At 35.4% G+C, this 16,031-nt stretch overlaps 1 non-coding gene across 1 annotated transcript; it reads left to right on the forward strand.

Annotated features, from left to right (window-relative positions):
• Positions 1–704: 704 nt before the first annotated feature.
• Positions 705–811, forward strand: LOC127802969 (small nucleolar RNA R71). Its single transcript, XR_008023414.1, has one exon. It is a non-coding gene; the product is annotated as a small nucleolar RNA R71 (small nucleolar RNA).
• Positions 812–16,031: the final 15,220 nt, after the last annotated feature.

Raw genomic sequence — 16,031 nt, forward strand, 5'->3', positions numbered from 1 at the left:
CCTTAGGATTAACTTCAGTGTTGCTTGGCCATGTCCCTTGTTGCCTCTCAGTAAGAATTTTGGCTAACTGCCCAATTTGAGTCTCTATATTTTTGATGGCTGCATTGGTCCGCTCACTTCGTTCTTGAAGTTTTGAAATTGCTACTTCCCATCCTCCTTTTTCCTCATGTGGTCTTCCTTGCTTTGGTGGGTTTTGAATTCCCTGATTGTTGCCATATGAAAAATTTGGATGGTTTCTCCAGCCGGGATTGTATGTTGGAGAATATGGATTATTTTGCGGACGCTGGAAATTTTGTTGACGTGGGAAATTTTGCGCATACGCAGCCTGCTCTGTGAGTGAATGATCCCTAACGGTCAATGGGCATTCGGATGACAGATGGTTTGCCCCACAAGTCACACAAACTGGAAGAGATCCTTGCACCATGTTAACTGATGGAGAGTATTTTAAGTTTTCCATCTGTTTTGAAAGAGCATCAATCTTGGCCAACATCAATGTATTCATATCCACTTCGTGTACTCCAGCTGCTCTCCTATTTGAATTCCTATCCGGCCACATTACAAATTGCTCACTCATTGTTTCAAAAAGATCATGTAACTCTCCAGCTGATTTGTTTCTAATAGAACCACCTGTTGTAGAATCAACCGCCGAACGGCTGTAAGGAGTTAACCCGGCATAGAAATAGTGATTTTGAACTGGTAAAGAAAACCCATGATTTGGACACTTCCTTAGCAATTCTTTGTACCGTTCCCATGCTTCATGAAAGTTCTCAATTTCAGCTTGCTGGAAAGTCGAAATTTCATGCTTTAATTTGCTGATCTTGGCTGGTGGAAAATATTTAAGTGTGAACTTGTGAACCAAATTAGCCCATGTAGTGATGCTACCAGGTGATAGCGAATCCAACCACTCCCGAGGTTTGTCTTTCAAAGTATGAGGAAAAAGTCGCATCCTCATTGCTTCTTCGTTGATCCCTTGATACTTAAAGTTGCCACAATACTCTAGAAACCGAGAGAGATGGTAGTGTGGATTTTCATCAATTCTCCCATAGAATGGAATGTTGTTGGAGAACAAATTTATCACATCCGGTCTCAACTGGAAGTTATCATGCCCATATGGAGGATAAATTATGCTCGACCGGTTCTCAACGACTGGAGGCATCATGAAATCTCCCATCAAGATATCTCTCTCATTGATCTCAATAGTACGCTCCACTTGAACAAGCTGATTTTCGTTGTCGTCCATTGTGCTTTGTTGTTGTTCCCTTTTTGCTCTTTGTTCACGACGTCTTTGATGAAAGGTTTGTTCAATCTCCGGATCAAACTCAACAAGATCAAGACGTTCTAAACGCCGCATGCACTATTTTCAATCCTAACACAGCAAAAATTGAAATAATTCAGCGTCAAGAATAAGGAAAGCAACACAAGTGTTAAAGCTAATCTTAATTAAAGTAGTAATCAAAATAACCAGTCCCCGGCAACGGCGCCAAAAACTTGTTAGACTTTTTCTTTCCCGCAAGTGTACGGAATCGTAACAAGTAATATAATGATGAATCAAGTATCGTTCCCACGAGGATTGGCTTTTTTGGTCCCTACTTTAACCACTATTAACTTTAATAAGCCACACACAATTCAAAGAATACTCAATGGAAGTTTTATATAAATTAAAACTAATTCACCAAAGGAAAACACAAAATAATTCTTTAGGTTTTAAATATGGAAATCTAATGCGCTAGGGTTCATGAATCCACCGTAGTTCTATATTTGGTTTAATCTCTCAGTGATTGAGTTTTATAATTCTTACTTTGAGCTGAAAATCGATGATCCTAAGTTAATCAAAAGCCTCTCTCGATGGTCAATCGAATCTATGCTCACATATGAGATTAATTATCTCTAATTAATCTGCAAATATAAAACATGCATTTATCCACAATGATCATCAAAATAAGATTTCACAAGGCATAACAGTATCTCTACCTATTATTGAACCTTATGTCATTTATTATCAAGTGCTAATCTATATTGAATCTCTCGAAAGAAATATAAATCACAAACACGTTCTAATGGCGGCCAAGCATCAAAACGGAATTAATGCATAACAAACGATCAACTCAAAAGACAAGAATAAAATAAAACCCAAGTACTTTTAATTAAACCATCATTGAACTAGGTTTCATCAATCACCCTAGCCACAAAGTACTTAGCCTAACATAGTTTCAACCAACGAAAAAGTAATAAAAACGGAGTTCATGATGTTGCAAAGAATAAAGAACAGAAAAATAAAACCAAAAATCGAAGATCTTCAAGAAAATCTTCTCTTTTTGCCTCAACTTTCCGTCTTCTCCTCCTTTCAAAACTAACTTCTTAATCTCCCAAAAATAAGTCTTTATATAGCTCTCTTTAGGTTATCAAAGTCCTTCACCTTGAAGGAGTCTATTTCCCTTTTATTTGGATTAAAACGGGCTTAAAACGGCCTTGTCACGAAGCTTTGAACCCTACCGCGGTCCTACCACGGTATGCTTGTTGCTGTAGACCCGTGAGCTCCAAAAAATAATTCCTAAAGCGGTCCTACAGCGGTATGCTTACCGCTGTAAGACCGTGAGCTCCAGAAACTAAGTCTTATAGCGGTGCTACAGCGGTATGCATACCGCTATAAGCCCGCTAGCCTTCTTTTTTTTGGCCTCTTGCTTTATCATCTTCAACTTCTTGTTTTCGATACTCTTTTGCTTCTTTTTAATTCGAAACCCGACCATGCCTCCAAACTTCATTTTAGTCCCATCATGCACCAAAAATCACTCTTTTTGCTCCATGTCCGCTTTAACACATGCTCCACATCTACATAACCATATATAGAACCAAATCAAGTAGAAATCATGCTCATTGAATGTATAAATGCTAAGTTTATAGACCAAAATAAGTGTATAAAAGACACTTATCATTGGGCAATACTCAATTGATTATCATCAAAAAGCTTTTACATACTTAGTTGATATTTCATAAAAGTTTTCTCACAGGCTTTATAGCATACTCAACTAATACAAAAATATGCTCGACTACTTTGAAAATATATAAGATTTTATCATTCTTAAGAGACGCATAATGACAGCCCATCTCTAAGGCACTCATTCTCCCAAAGACTACTCCTCTGTAGGGGTGGGGGTAGGGGTACAGGGAGGTTTCTTACTAAGCCTATTCCATGCTCAGCCTAGGACAACTCCTAACACTTCTCATGCATGGATCCCACATGTCGCAATCACCAACATACAAAGGGTATAAATTGTTGTATCATATTTTTTGATATATGAGAAAATGTGTTTGATGAAAAACCAATCTTAGAATGAAAAATCTTTATGAGAATCTCATATTTTGAAATAAGTTTTTTATATTTGGAAACAAGCATGATTAGTGTTTTGGCGCGATGTACAAATGTTTGAAAAATCCAAAAATCATGCATCATGTTTCAAAACTAACTTCCCATGTTTTGAAACATCATTCTGCCATGTTTCGATACATGTTTTGAAATATTTTTTTATAAGGTTTAAATGTTTGCTAAGTTTCTGTGCTATATTTTGAAACCCGTTTGAAAACTAAGCTTATGTTTCGAAACCTATATAGTATGTTTCGAAACCTATATAGCATGTTTTGAAACCTCTGTCATCTCTGTCAGCAGAGCATTTAAAAACTTTGTTTAACATGTTTTGAAATATGTTTTTGAAGTATGTTTCGAAACCTTCATATCATGTTTTGAAATATCTGACTTCATCTGCAGAATATTTGAAAAACTGACATACTTTTGCACTTTAATTCAAAAGCTATTTTAAAAGTCATATTTTGACTTAATCTCCATACCCTGATGTTTTAATTTCAAATATGTTGTAAGTGGAGAATGAAACAAAATCATTTTGTTTTAAAAGTAATTGTCTCCCACTCATTCTGTCTCTTGGTGTATAACCAACTATAAAGGTTGTATGTTTCAAAACATGATATATATGTTTCGAAACCTTAGTGTATAAATGTGTTGTTTCGAAACCTAAAAAGTGTGTTTCGAAACCTACTTTAACATCTTATCTCTAATGGTTATAATTAGCCAAAATTCTATTTCTTGGTATATATATGAGTTCTTTGAAGACAAGAAGCACCTTTTACAAGCATAAACAAGTATACACACCTACAAGAGAAATTGCTACATACACAAGCACAAGTGAATGAAACTCTTTCAACAAGTTCTTAAAGAAGATCCTCTCAATTACTCCTTAGTGTGCATTGTGGTGTGACAAGGAGAAGCAATCTGAAACCAACGCTTTCATCCTTTCAAGCTCTCCTCACTTCATACCAACAGGTTTGTAACAACCATTTGGTAAGATATTTCATTACATTCAAATTGTTGGGTTCTAAAAGATAAGTTTTACTTATCTTGTTGTAAGGTTTGAGTTGAACTCGTAAAAACTCATTGTTTAAGGTTTTAGGGTGAATTGTGGTAAAACCCTTGGTGTCGTTGATCGCTAGTGAAAGTGATTGCATTTGAAAATCCTTCAAATGGGTAAGCTTGAAGGTAGTGGAGTAGAAGGGTGCGGAATCACTATAAATCTCGTGTGCAATTTGCTTTATTATTTCACTTGCTTATTCTCATTGTTCATGCTCTCAAAAGAATTATTTTCAAAAGCTAAAAGGTTTAAAATAAGCAAAACAGAGAGGAAAGTTTCGAAACATACTTGACAGACAATTTGGTTCGAAACATTCTTGACAGACAGTTTGGTTTCGAAACATACGTACTTATATTTCGAAACATATTTAACAGAAAGGTTTATTTCGAAACACACTTCCTCATGTTTCGAAACATAATGCCTTACATGCTATAAGTCTTTAAACTATTGAAAATTTATCCAAATCTCAATTCATCTCCCTCTTGGGATATATTTGTCATTATATACAACTAATATAAATGCCCCCTTAGCCCTCATTTTTAGGGATCTTTTTCCCAAAATCTTCATTGAGATCTCTTACCTTCATACAATTATAACTCACCTACTTATCCTTTTGGGGGAATGCCCTACACTCCTCTCAGACTGTAATGACCCAAATTTATTATTACTTTTTTAACGTGTTGTTCATGCTCTGATGATTTGATGTGTTAGTGCTTTTATTTGAAAATTTATCATGTGTTAGTGGGTTGGAAGATTTTATCTAAGTTATATATACATATTATTAGTATTATTATTATTGTTGTTGTTGTTGTTGTTGTTGTTGTTGTTGTTGTTGTTGTTGTTGTTGTTGTTGTTGTTGTTATTATTATTATTATTATTATTATTATTATTATTATTATTATAGCGCAGTAGCAGGTTTGTTATAAAGACGTGGGTGCTAATGCATTTCTTATTTGGGCCCCAAGATTCTGTATGTGTGCATTGTTACTTATACAGTTGGTATCTGTATCAGTTTATGAGGTTACATGGCATGTTATGCATGAGTTTTGATTTGTTATGCACTTCAGATATAGGTTAACTCTTAGCACCTACTCTATCCATCTTTCCTTTCTTTATGAGTTTGCTGAGTCCTTTGGACTCACCCTGTTTTCATTTCATTCTAAGTAAAGGCAAAGACCCAGTTGTGGGCGAGTCTAGTGGTTCCCGACTTCTGGGATAGGTGGTGTATAGGGCCATGCAGATCTAATAGTTGTCAGCCTAGGGGTTCCTTCTTATGCATTTTGTTACTTCCAGCTTGTACTCTTGTCAGTTTTCTTTTGGGTATGTATGGATTTATGTGTTGATATGGCTTGAGTGTCAGTATTGTATGTTATGCATGCCCAGGCTGTGTAAGTCTAGTGATCAGTGTTGTTTAGCAAGTTGAGTAATTGATGTTCATGATGGGTGGGCAAGTTCTTTTGCTAGGTTATCTTGTGATTATTATGTGCATGCATGACAGGGTTATCTTGTCCCATGTTATTTCTATTATAGTAGGGCACCTGCTCTGGTTCTATGGGGACCTGGATGGGGGCCCTACATTACTTGACCTACTTATGCATAACATCATAAAGACTACATCTAACTTAAGCATTGGAGAGCCCACGTAAAAGAAATCCTCACGTGCCTTCTAACTATGTGTTACCTTGCAAGCTCATTCTCTTAGACATTAGAGCACTATTCTAGGCAACTACTTCACTTTCCCACTTCAGCCCTTGTGCTATTTCTTCAAGTCCAACAACTTCTTATTTGAGAGACTTAAGTTAATTAATCTATCCCCTAAACAGAGGCTTGAGTTCCCCTAAACAATGGTAAACTCTCTCGCAAAACAATAGTTAACCAATTACCTCCTAACTTGTTGTTCCTTGTTTATTGCCTAGGTCTACCTTACCTTGAGTTTCTCGTTCTATAAATTTTACTTCTTGTATTTACAATAACAAATTGATGCCATTTATGGAAATTGACAAAAAGTCACGCTAAAATGGTGAGAACAAGGTCCACACGTGCTGGAGAATCACAACACTAAGAAGAAAAATCTACCAAAGACAAAACAAAGTCCCCCTGGAAGATGTTTTTTGGTTGCATCTTTAGAGGACGTTTGGCCATTGCATCTTCAAGGCCCTTTGAAGGATGTGTGTTCGTCGCATCTCCAAGAAAACTCTCTTCTAGTTGCATGTAGAGTCCTCCCAAACAAATACAAGGGGAACTTGATACTAGCCAGGAGTATTCTCTAGAGTAAGGCTGCTTCATTGAACATCATTCCCCCAGACAAGTCCAACTTGCTCCTGGTTAATGGAGATGTCATCAAGGATAATAAAGGCGTTCTCCTAGAAAATTCTCTGCTCCTATTGGGTTTCATGATATGCATTCCCTGGGATACTTTCCTAAGAGGAACCCTCAAGTCCCTCTAGGAGCCTCAAGACTTTCAGGAGGAATAATGCCGCCAATAATCTCTTTCGTGGAATATCAAGTGCTTAAGAAGAACTATGATGATTTGAGGAAAATCCACGAAGAGAACATTAAGGCCCTTAAGGATCTTGCATATATTTTTTGCAAGTCATTTTTCCTTTTATTGAATTGGCCTTATTAGCAAGGCATTTGGATACAGTAGAGAACAGGCCTTACTCGCCTATAAGGCGATTAGACATACCACAGTTAGCCCTTCAAGGACTGTAGCTTCACATGGCTACTTTTGAGGAGTTATATGTATAAAGTCATAGGCACACAAGAATGGCTATTACTTAGGATGAAACAGTGGGAAGCACCACTTCCATCAAGGGTGATGAAAATCCTATGAGAGAGATTTGTCTAAAACCCATTGAGGCTATTCCCTAAACTTCTTTAGGGTTAAAGGTGAGGAAGATTGTGGAAAAGATTCTCAAGTAGGAGAGGGTTGTATTAGTCTACAATGACATGCACCAAAGAAGAGTACTCTTCTTTGTTAATTTATTGAGGTGACTGCTCCCTCCTTGATTTAAACTCTCGTAGCTGTCTATTTACTTTAGAAGGGGAAATCTTAATCATCACGTGCTGCAATACGAATCCCTCACCCTTCTCCATGGGTGGGATAACACTACAACGTGTCCCTCTTTCCTCTTGACCCTACCTAACCACACTTATGTTTGGTTCATCAAACTCTTGGAAGGGTTGATATTTTTCCATGAATGCCCCTAAGAAGAAGGATCCAACATATTACTTAGTGTTCACCAAAGCTTAGATGAGACTCTAAGGCAATACATTAACCACTTTATAAATGCCATCTTAAAAGTTTATGAGTTACAAGTTAGCATGGAAGTCGCGACCTTTCTACAAAGTATGACCTTTACGTTGTTAAAGGAGTCTTTGGCCTTTGATCAACCACGTCATTAGCTAAACTACTAGCTTGCACCAATCACTCATAGTGCAAATGGAGACTTTTAAGACTTTTGGCACTTCGAGCGATAAAGATATAAAAAAAGAGAAAAACCAATCGAGGAAAGGCTTGGTAAACAAGAGATAAAGGCCTAGAAAATTGACAATTTCGCTAAAATGAAGTTCAGTGCTTTATGCCTCTCTCAGACTCCCGTATTACTATTTTTTCTTCCACGTGACGCATCGAATTGATTACTTCTCCTCTTTCTTCTAATAAAAAGTTGGGTAGAAACCTGAATGCCACTAGTAAATTTCATGAGTGTTTGGGTCACTCTACTGAGTAATGTTGCGAGCTGCAAAATCAAATTGAGTATTTAATTCGTGAAGGAAAATTGGACAAGTTCATTATTGATGGTCCAAGACAACCCTAAGAGAAAAGAAGGGGACTAAGACAAGGAAACCAATAAGGATGACCTCTAAGGCCTAAGCGTGGTAATTAGCAGATAAGGGATAATAATGGAAATCACCAATGGTGAGAAGGAGAAACCTTGGGGGCCCTTATTGATAATGAACCTACGCAAGAACGAATCCACATCATTTTTGACAGGGAGACATTGGTTGGCAATTCCTTATCAGCAAGAAAGGCATATGCTTATCAAGCCCTACACGTTGATTCTAGGCTCGTGTGGAACAAGATGAAGAGCCCATTACTTTCACTCCTGTAGACCAAGGGGATATTATAATGTCACACGATGACCCTCTTGTCATTTCAACAGTGATTGCCAAACATCCTATTGAGAGAATTCTTGTGGATAATGGCAGTTTCATCAACCTTATTTATTGGAATTGTTTTAAGAAAATGCACATTGTTCATGACCAATTCAAACTTGTCTCCTCCCCTTTGTACAATTTTACAGATGAGGTAGTACCTGTTATGTGTAATGTACAGCTACCATAACTTTGGGTACTCATCCCCAAAGTGTGACCCGCCAGGTGATTTTATGGTAATAAAGACATTATCCACCGCATACAATGTCATTCTTAGCAGATCAATAGTCAATAATATGAGGGTCATCATACATCTAGGCTATCTGCTCATGAAGTTCCCAACTCCTCAAGGTGTGGGACAAGTAAGAGGTGACCAAAAAAAATCTCGAATCTGTTATGTTTCTTCAACTACGAGCTCCAAAGGCAAGGAAGTGGCTGAGATACCTGAGACACTATCCAACACAGATCATGCCACAGCCAAGACACAACTAGTTGAAGCCTTAGAGGAAATAAGGCTTCATGATGACAATGATGAGAAGCTGGTTTACATGGGAAGCCAATTATCACCTCAAGAGCTGTAAGAAATCGTCCAACGCTAACATCTTTGCATGGACACTTGCCGATATGCCTAGCATTGGCCCTCAAGCATATGCTAACATCATTGTATCTTTTCCAAATTAGGATTTATTCCTCATCGTGTTATCTATATCCTAAAAATTTGCCCAAGCAAACGCCAAAAGCACACTTGGACATTATACTTCTTGAAGACTGCGAACACTTGGGAAAGTTTGTTGATGTGCAGCTCATTATAGCGACTTTTAACAATCATGTTATCAACATAGACTTCTATGGTATTCCTCAGCAAGTCTTTAAAAACTTTGTTCACCATTCGCTAATAAGTGGCCTCAACATTCTTTAACCCAAAAGGCATAATGTTGTAACAATAAGTGTTCTTTTTGGTGATGAAGAATGTTTTCTCTCGATCTGATGAGTACATGCTGATTTGGTGATATTTGGAGAAGGCATTCAGAAAAAAACTTAGCATTTCATAACTAAGCATTTCATCCACAAGATGATCAATGCGAGGTAGAGGATATGAATCCTTTGGGCATACTTTATTCAGGTTAGTTAAATCTACACATACGCACCATTTGTTGTTGACCTTTTTTACCATAACAACGTTGGCTAACCAATTGAGATAGTAGACTAACTTGTAAACAAAAGGCTTAATGTATTAATTAGTAGTGGCAATTTGGTTGGAAGAGACTTTGTGTTTCACTAAGTCGATTCAAGATCATAGAAACCTGAAAGATGGATAAACAAGAGTGTACTTGCAACTCACAACCAACCAAAATGGTTGTGAGAGAGAGATGAGATACGAGGATGGTGGCCCTAGGTATTCTCAAATACCCAATTCTAATTTTTTCTTTTATTCTATTTCTTTATGTATATCATATAATAATTTAAGTAAACAAATAAAATTTAAATCTTTTCCCAGCTGATTGGTACTTCAGCCATTAATTTTTAAAATCTTTCACAATTGATATCTTTGTTTAGCCATTTATTAAAATTAAAAGTTTCTTCCAGTTGATTCCACATTTAGCTACTTATTCTAAAGTTTCTTCTATTGCGAATATATATTTTATGCCACAAATGTTCATTTTTGTTTGTAATGTGGGAAAATATAAAGTAGAGTGAGTGTTTAAATTAAAGGTCTAAGGTATCGTTTACATAATCAATTTACTTAATGTTATTACTAGTAGGGGGGGGGGTGTCCTGCACATTGCAAAATAGTTTAAGGATTCATTTGGTAAAAATAAAAATTAAAGAATGTGAAGACCAAAAGTCTATAATGTAGGATGTATGGTCAATTTATCCTTCCTAAGACTTGAATTCCTACCCTGTTCTAAGTCATAAGATTCCTTAAATCTAAGTCCAAGAGTAATGATAATTGGTTGGATTTGCTAAGGGCAAAACATATGCAATTTTTTATTTTGTAATTACTATTCTTGAAGTTTAACTTAACTATAAAATGTAGTTCTCACGTCGTATAACTCATAAAGATCACATCTACTGTTAAAAGTTAGGACCATTTACCTAGTAAGATGATGAATAATAATCAAAGTTAACAACCCCTTTTTAAGTTATTGATGATGTTTGAAGTGGGAGTCTCGTTTATGTATCTCTCATGCATCAAATGTTTTGAAACCCTTAGTAAGTAATATGAATCACTTGTATTGAGATATTCAAATGTGATAGAAGAGAGTAAGTGATTCCAAAGAGGGAGAAGAAGATAAGTGAATAGCACTCTTATGGCTCAAGTTTTTATTGTTACTTTATAACACATGCTCGAGATTTTTTTTTTATTATGTATTATATTTGGAATTATTACAACTTTTGGGGTTAACCTAAACAACCAGGGCCGGACCTTTCATAAGGCCCGTGAGGCAGTTGCCTCAGGGCCCATGAAAATTTATGTATTTAGGGGCACATAAATTGGAACCCCCCATTTTTGCTAAGGGCCCAGCCGCCCAGCCTACCCGCCACGGTTTACCCCCTCCCCCTCGAAACTTTGCGGTCGCCCCTGCCCTTCTTCCCCTCTCGCTCTCGCTTTCGCTGCCCTCTCTCGCTCAGTCACTCTGTAACTCCCTCCGTCGTCCTCATCCTCACACCTCACCTTCGCTGGCTTACCCTCGCCGTTGGTCGGTGGCTTGGCTTCGCTCTCGCCTCTCGCTACCTCTCTCTCCTTTCGCTGCTCCGTCAGATCGTCGCCCTTCACCTTTGCTTTCTTGCCTCTTGCTGCTCGGTCGGCGGTCGCTAGCCCTCGTGGCCAATCACCAGTGGCTCGCTGCCTCGCTCTCTCTCAGTTGCTCCGAGTCAGGTGGCTTGCCTTCGCTCTTGCTTCTCGCTGCCTCTCTCTCATTTCGCTACTCCGTGGCATCGGATCGTCGCCTTTTACCCTCGCTTTCTCGCCTCTTGTTGCTCAGTCGGCGGTCACTTGCCCTCGTGGTCGGTCACCGGTGGGCCGTGGCTCGTTGCCTCGCTCTCAGTCGCTCCAGCCTCCAGATCTTACTGCCTCAGATTCGGTCCTTGAAACAGATATGCTTCTCCAGAATCCAGATCTACTTAGTGCTTAGCTTTAACCGGTTAGTTTCTCCTTCACGAATCATTTTCATTTTGTTTCGTTTGTGATACATTGGGAGGTTTAGATTATTTGATAGGTTGCCTATGTCTATTTTATTGATGTTGGCTCTATTGATGTTGCCTGAATCTGGCAAAAGAAAATTTAATTTTATTGATGTCTCATTTTGTTTATATACGTGATAATTGTTTTATTCTTAGAAATTGTAATTAGAGAATAGAGATGCCTGGTTCATTTTATTCTTCTTCTTATTATTACAAGTCTAGATAAAAATTAAGCTTAACATTATTATTGCTCAAGTGTGTCGTGTAATGTCATAATATTTTTTTCCTTTTGACTTTTGTTAGGTTTAGGCAATAGTCACAAATCATGCCTCCTAAACATATGTCTGGAGCTCAAAAAAGAAAAAGGAAACAGAAGGAAGAAGCATTAGTTCAACATCAAGCCGGTGATATGTTTAAATACTTTAATAGCAGCAAAATAACACAGAGATAAGAAATAGTTGAAAACTTAGTTGAAACTTCAGTAGAGGAACAAGAAACTTGGAATGAGAATGTCAATGAACAAGGAGACTTAGTTGATGAATTGAATGAAGACAAAGATGATCACGTTGATGTCAATGAATTAAACAAGAAAGAAAAAGACAAAATGTGAGATCCAGGGTGTTGGGATAAAATTGACTAAAATATGAGAGATTTGTTAGTAGAGAAGGGTCCAAAAAGAGTTGATGGAGTCTTGTTTCCTAAAGATAGTAGTGGTAGGCATTTTGAATTATCACAATATAAGCGAGTATTGCTCAATGGAGAAACAAATGATAGGAGATGGCTAGTATATTCAGTTCATTTGGACAAGGTTTTTTGCTTTTGCTGTAAGTTGTTCAAGACTCAAAAAACAATGAGTAAAATTGGTCCATTGGGAAATGAAGGATACAGAGATTGGCATAATATGGGTCGGGGCCTTAAAAATCATGAAGCAAGTAAAGAGCATATAGATTGCATGACTAGTTGGATTGAATTAGAAATAAGATTGAGTAAAAATAAAACAATTGATCAAAGTGTGCAGATTGAAATCAATAAAGAAAGAGAACACTGGAAACAAGTGCTAAAGAGGATAATAGCTGTTGTGCAAAGATTGGCAAAAAATAACTTGGCATTTAGAGGAGATTGTGAGAAGCTTTATGTGAAAAATAATGGTCTTTTTTTGCAAATGATTGAAATGATTGCTGAGTTTGATCCAATTATGAAAGAGCACATTCAACGTATTCAAGCACATGAGACTCATTATACATATTTGGGCCCTAAAATTCAAAATGAATTGATACAAATGTTGGCAAATGAGGTAAAAAGTTCAATTCTTAGAAAAGTTAAACAAGCAAAATATTTTTTGGTCATATTAGATTGTACGCCATATGTTAGTCATGAGGAGCAAATGTCTCTTGTAATATGATGTGTGGATTATTCAGCAAACTCTATAATGGTAGAAGAATATTGGATAGAATTTTTGAAGGTTGATGATACATCAGGGCTTGGATTTTTTACTGAGCTTAAAAACATGTTGACCAATCTTGAGCTGGACATTGATGATATAAGAGGTTAGTGGTATGACAATGGGTCAATATGAAAGGGAAGCATAAAGATGTATAGACAAGATTACTTGAAATAAATCCGAGGGCTTTTTATACTCCATGTGGTTGTCATAGTCTTAATTTGACTTTATGTGATATGGCAAATTGTTGTCCTAAAGCTATGTCATTTTTTGGAGTGATACAACGCATCTATACATTGTTTTCTTCATCTACCAAGCTATCAAAAATTTTCAAAGATCGTGTGAAATGTCTTACATTTAAACCATTGTCACAAACACGTTGGGAAAGTCATGTTAAAAGTGTTAGGAAGAGTAAACTGTACAAATAATAGATGCTTTATTTGACTTGATAGATACTAGTGAAGATCCTAAAACAAAGAGCGAAGCTGAGTCCTTAGCAACATATGAACTTCAGAATTTTGAGTTCTTGCTTGGCATGGTAATTTGGTACAAGTTATTGCATGCAATCAACACTGTAAGTAAATTCCTTCAAGCTGAAAATATGGATATTGATGTTGCTATCAGTCTTTTAGAAGGACTTCTTTTTTTCTTGATGACTATAGAGAATCTGGGTTTGATAAAGCCATGGTTGAAGCGAAACAAATAGCAAATGAAATGGGAGTTGAAGCTATATTTTGAGAAAAACGCATGATTCAAAGAAAGAAACAGTTTGATGAGGATGACAGTGATGAGATAACACAATCAGCAGAAGATTCTTTTAGAGTAAATTATTTCCTCTTCATAATTGATCGAGCTCGTTCTTCATTTCAAACTAGATTTGAACAATTTAAAAAATATGAGGAAACATTTGGATTTCTGTTTAATTTGGAGAGGTTGAAGTGTGCCGATGATGATACTTTATTGGGGTCTTGTAAGAATCTTGAAAAATTCTTAACGCATAATGGTCATTCTGATATTGATGGAGATGATTTGTTTTTGGAGTTGACAATCTTGAAATACTCTTTACGTAAAGAAACAGAAAAAGCAATTGATGTAATGAACTATTTGAAGAGAATGGATGGGTGTTTCCCAAATGCTTGTGTAGCCTACAGAATTTTGTTAACTATACCAGTTACAGTTGCATCTGTAGAAAGAAGTTTCTCTAAGTTGAAGTTGATCAAGACTTATCTCCGCTCAACTATGTCACAAGACAGATTGAATGAATTGGCTATGTTGTCTATTGAGAAAAAAATGCTCGAACAACTTGATTATGTAAACTTGATTGATATTTTTGCCTCCAAAACTGCAAGAAGAGTAGTTTTTAATTGATAATTTAGAAAATTTTTAATTTTATTTTTTGATATGGTATAAATATTTATTTATTTATTTTATATTTTATTATAAAAAATAAAATTTAAATGTACTCTACGATTCGGGGGCCCATTTTTGTATTTCGCCTCAGGGCCCCTAAATCTCAGGTACGGCACCGTAAACAACCCATATGCTTGGATGAATGTAATGAACTCCTTTATTGAGTTTTTAATGACCTTCATTTAGGTTTGATGTTGATCACATTCTACAAGCAAGTAAATTCTAATTATTTGTTTTAATCTAATATGGTGCTAAAGAGATTATAAGGAACTAAATAGAATTTCGAGAGAAAATAAGAGAGTAAGTGTAAATATGACAACAAAAATTCAAATTCCTAGAGTTATTACTAACGCACTCGAGACCCAAGAAAGGAGTGTTAAGGTTGCTATAATCTTCTTTAAGTTGGGTTTCTATTATATTAGTTTTTTATATTTTTTAGGTAATATTTATTAAAATAAGTAAGATAAAATTCTATTAATATAATTTATTTGTAAATTTTAAGATAAGTTATCAAAAATGGGAAATAAATAAATTTATTTTGAAAGTTTAAAATAAGAAATTATGTAATTTTTTTTAAAAAAATTAACAAATATAATAGAATTTTTTTTTATGTAAGATATTTTTTATATCTTATTTTTTTATTTATATTTTAATTAATAAATATTACCTTGAGATTTAGCATCGTGTTAAAAGGCTTATGAGGTTTGAGGATTCTTGGAGAGGGAGAAACAAAAATCTTGATACCTCACCTCACAATGACAACTACAACTACCACCCCCCTCTTAACTTATCCCACCATGGCTAAGTTAACACGAAAACTCATAATGAGTACAGCTAAAGGATCTTGTCCTTTTTGTATTTATATATATATATATAGATACACACACATATATATATAGTTTATTTATATAAATATAAAAGTTTATATAAATTTATAAATCTAAAATATATAAATATATTATTTGATATATAAAAAATTATTAATTAAAACATAATATTCGTTATATTTTTGGTAAAAAATATAATTAATTATGTATTTTTCATTATAATTACTTTTTAATGAATTTATTTATACAAAGGGAAAAGGCAAAGGATATGTTCTTTTCAATCATTTCGATCATCACTTCCAACAAATTTAAGCTTCTATATTACTTAAACACATATTTATATAACTGAAAACTTTAAATATATTTTATCCAAACATTTTCATCAACATAAAACACCACATATACCTTAAAGTTTTAAAAAATTTAAAGATAAAGATAACTTAAAACTCTTTTTTTTTAAAAAAAAAAAACTAGCCAAACAACCCCTAAGGTAACTAATTCAATTATGTAATATGAATAACATATTTAAAATTCTAAATTTTAAATAACATATAATAATAAAATTAAATGAAAGCCAAAAGTAATTGATGCAAA

The sequence above is a fragment of the Diospyros lotus genome, chromosome 5 (genome assembly GCF_014633365.1).
Source record: "Diospyros lotus cultivar Yz01 chromosome 5, ASM1463336v1, whole genome shotgun sequence".
In the NCBI taxonomy this organism is placed as follows: Eukaryota; Viridiplantae; Streptophyta; class Magnoliopsida; order Ericales; family Ebenaceae; genus Diospyros; species Diospyros lotus.